The sequence below is a fragment of the Saccostrea cucullata genome, unplaced genomic scaffold (genome assembly GCF_032062105.1).
Source record: "Saccostrea cucullata isolate Sc308-1 unplaced genomic scaffold, CSIRO_AGI_Scuc_v1 ctg19794, whole genome shotgun sequence".
NCBI classification, from domain to species: domain Eukaryota; kingdom Metazoa; phylum Mollusca; class Bivalvia; order Ostreida; family Ostreidae; genus Saccostrea; species Saccostrea cuccullata.
This window is the reverse complement of record NW_026938538.1, coordinates 1-4,409: the sequence shown is the minus strand read 5'-3', so window position 1 is coordinate 4,409 and position 4,409 is coordinate 1. Positions and strand designations below refer to the sequence as shown.

General features: G+C 30.0%; 1 long non-coding RNA gene across 1 annotated transcript; it reads left to right on the top strand.

Moving 5' to 3' along the window:
- The first annotated feature begins 455 nt into the window (after positions 1-455).
- LOC134250592 (uncharacterized) lies at positions 456-3,656 on the top strand. Its single transcript, XR_009988528.1, has 3 exons — positions 456-617; positions 3,237-3,351; positions 3,598-3,656. It is a non-coding gene; the product is annotated as an uncharacterized LOC134250592 (long non-coding RNA).
- The last annotated feature ends 753 nt before the right edge of the window (positions 3,657-4,409 follow it).

Genomic DNA, 4,409 nt, shown 5'->3' with positions numbered 1-4,409 from the left:
AGTATTCAATATCAAAGTTCATAAAACAATACAAAATAGGTGCAAAGTAAACACGGGCTTTCAAAACATCAGAGATAGGATCAGGTGCCTTGGAGGAGTGAGCATCCACTGCCGACCGGTCACACACTCTATATGCTCCTTCTCCTGATCGAGTGATAACGAAAAAAAAATCCTTCATCAATTCAGTGTATAAAATACTGGAGTAACAAATTATATGAAAAACACCACTGAGCATTTGACTCAGTGGTAAATTGGATTTGCTGCAAGGTCATTGTATTGACAGTAAACTAGGAAATATTTAAAGAGTATCAATCGAAAGATAGAAATTTCTTTTCTTGCTACGAGTTTCTACTTTCCGGTTATTATTTTTATTGTACATAATCATTCTTAACATTATATATATCATTGTCATTGTAATCAAAGTCGATATAATCACTATCACCCTCATAAAAATTGATTGCTATATTTGCTTTCTTTGGGAAAAGGGATATCCTATGGCGAGGAATGCTCATACAGTGAACAATGTAATTTTTATGGAGGAGTTTGTACGAGAAAACATAAATGTTCATGTAGTTTTGGTCATGTATACGACGCCAAAGGAAAGACTTGTCATCAAGGTGAGTTTCAAAGCATTTTTTAAATTGTTTTTTTTTCAAAGTTGGCCGACATGTATCTGTTGTAAATATATTAGAAATTTATTGCTTATGGTACACTTATTATTACTTTATAAATATTTAATTGGCTTTTCACAAAACACAAGGACGTTTGTCATGATATACATGTATAAAGTGTTTACCTCTTTCTGTCTTTCCATTTTATTTGGGTTTTTAAGATCAACATATAATTTGCATAAATTAACAAGAATCAAATTGAGCATTAATTGCACATGTGAGCTTGTAACTATGATCTTTTCGTGAAGTATTTAATAATATAATAATATTACCAGAAACTTTTCTAAGAAAAGACATTTTTTGAAAATAAATTTAAGAAGTCTGCAAAGAATCGCAAAGTGCACATGTATATTAAATCAAGGCAGCATTAGACATCAAAACCGATGTAAATGTTCCCTTTCAAAAACAAATTAATACACACATACACAAACACGGCCTAGCGCGTTATTTTATCCACTCCAACTGCGTTGACATCCCTCGTTCTTGCATAAAGTTCTGCTAATGTGTTAGAGATAATTGAATATACGAACAATACCACAGGCCTTTAGAAAGTTTTATTTCGATTTCAGAAAAAGGTTATAAAAATGTACTAGGTTTTGGAACTTCTTACAAATGGTGCCCATTTTCGCCAATAAAAAGCTTTTTATAGAAATGATCTAAACTTTTATTTTCAATCCATTTCTATTGTTTTTATTCATGTATACTGGTTAACAATCTTCAATACTACCAAAGCCAAAATGCAGTTTACGTCCAGATATATATTTAAAAAAATATTCCAAAATTGACCTACTTCTATACTGCAGAGTATGTTAATATTGGTATATCTTGAGATAATAAGAATATATTTTTATTACCTAATTTTTATTAAAGACACATGTAGGCATCAGGTAAATGTTCCAAGTCTTTATATATCATGAATCATTTTACAATCGAAGACTGTTATTTTCATTTTCAATATGATTTTGTTTCAGGCACTTGAAGTTACTCATTTTTTGTTATACAAAAAAATAACCCGATACCTAATTATTAGATTTGGGTTTCACTTTTATGTAAACCAAAAAGGAAAGTCAGGTTCCTGTCGATTTAAAATTTAAAGATGCATTTTGACATTTCTGCAATATTAATCTTATATGCATGAATATTCTTCTTTTTTCAAAGAATCAATGAACGAAGTGATTCAAACAACGGTAACTATCAGGGATGGCAATTTGTAACCGTTTAATCGACTGATCGGTCGGAACTATGCTAATCGGTAAGAAAATCCGTAGTCGGTTAGTCGGAAAAAATAAAATATATGTAATAAGCGCTGTTTCCTTAAAATCCATTCTGTTTTGTTTGGGTTTAGAAAAGAAAGCGCTGCATAGATTTTTATAGTGTTCTTACACAACTTATAAATAAGAATATTTGGAGGTAATTAATATAGTTCTCAAGACTGAGTTCGCAGGGTAATTGGTCAATTCGTAAAGTTTAATTAGTGTTTTATAACAGATAGTGCTGTTTTTTATTTAATATTAAAAACATCGCCGTTAAGCACTTTTTAGTATTAATAGTATGTCTATATTTTGCCGTTATCTAGTAAATTATATTATTATAAACTCGTTGTAAATTGTAAATAAAGTGAGAATTCAGACGTAGACTACTTTTGATTATGGTGACAACGCAGAATTAACTTTTTTAACATCTGCTTTCAAAGTTGGAAAATTATCCCTGTCTGATTTCTCAAGCAAGATTCATGGTTTTCTTCTTTCTTGTCTATTGAAATTGAAATAAAGTATACTCTTATGGACATTAAATGCCCCTATCAAAATCATAAGTAGAATATAACATCTAACGTATTTTTAGCCTTTTTGTCTATATTAAAAGAAAATGTCCAAATGTATATCTTGATACGACTAACCGGTTAATCGGTCGAAACGTTTTGCGGTTAACCGATTAGCAATTCTGCAATCGATTGCTACATGTATCCTTAGTAACTATACATAATATCATACATGTATTCGGTATGACAAATTCTATAGTTTTTAGAGGCCTGAAAATAAAATAACCTTTGATAGCTTTAATTTCTAACATTTCATAGAATGAATAAAAACAAAATATTTGGTCTATCTGATATTGACTTATCTTATTTTAAAGATACCTTATTTTATATACGGTTACACATTCCAAAACTTTGTTACAAATCTGTTCTATAAAATATGTGATCCTATGTAATATAATTTGAGAGCATTTCGTGTAAAAAAGTTTTTCATTAAGTATATTTTGTTTATATTATTCATCAAATTGAACATGTCCTGAAGATAAATGTTTTGATTTATTTAATCTATGATTATTACTGTGGAATCATCATTATTCGTCGGCTCCACGAATTCTTGGATTTCGTAGGAAACACTTATCAACGAAATAATTTAAATCACAACGCACAATAATTATTTTGTGAACATAATTACTTATTCAATCGTCTCAAATTATGAGTTATCCACAAAACAATAAAAAAAAACTCCTTTACCCAAGAACATTGATCCTCACGAATGAAAAACGATTCCACAGTATTTATCTTTATTGTAGTTGGAAAGGTAGTTGGGGCTACAGTAGGAGCTGGCATTTCCGGTCTTATTATCGGCGTTTTGGTAGGATCTGTCACAATGTTTCTTACTCTGAAGAAATTTGGACAAGATAACAGGTATATTCATATTATAGAAGTACAAGTTATTTGTTTTGTTTTAATCAAAATATAGACATATCAAGATGTTGAACAAAAAAAATCTCACAGTATCCATTTGGGCAGTTATTAAAATGACCATAAAATGAAAGCGGAATAATTATATACAGAAAGCAAAACAAGCAAGACTTTTTCATATTATTTTATTATGTACTAAATTATTATATAGCTAGGTTTTGTACTAATCATTGTTTGGTGTCTTTTCAGAAACAATAACTTAATACTTCAACCTGTGGCTGATACATCTTTTATCGGCGTCCATTAATAATATTTCATAACCTTCGATTTGCGAACATGATTTTTGTAGGACTGAGGCAGTATGATAAGAGACATTCGTTGCAGAGAATAAATAAAATCATTGCAAATATCTTATTTAATCGTTTATTAATGATATGTAGATAACAATAAACTTAAAAATGAATAAATTATAATCACGAAATTTTCTTTCTTATTTATTCTATAAATACTTAAGAGTGAGTTCATTTACATACAGCACTCCGACAAAAATATTCGCGATTTTAATGCAAGTTTTTCTCTTTCTCGCCGTGCGCGTCTCTCGGGGAATGGGCAAAACTCAATGAAATTTTTTTACAGGGTTGTCTTCAAATCATACATACCGTTATATTTATGTCGTCTGCTCTCTGGCATTTTGTGTAAACAATCGGGGATTACAAACGGTAGGTTATCGACAGAAATATCAAATTATGTCAAAATATTGTATACATGAAAAAGGAGGAATTAAAATCATCGGTAAAAGTGAATTTTTTACACATACCTGAGTCATCCATCAGATCTATGAAGGTTGTCGACTTGTGAAATCAGAACTTCTTAAAGAATTAAGTACACCCTCGACAGTTGTCAAAACGAGATTAAAACTGGATAATTAGACAAACTGTAAAATTACATATTTTCGTGGGTTCAAATTTTTGATATTTGAGGGAAACGCGGGTTTGTTAAGGAAGCATATAAGTCATTTTTCGGGAAATTCAGACTTTTTAAAGATAATTTAGTTTGATAAT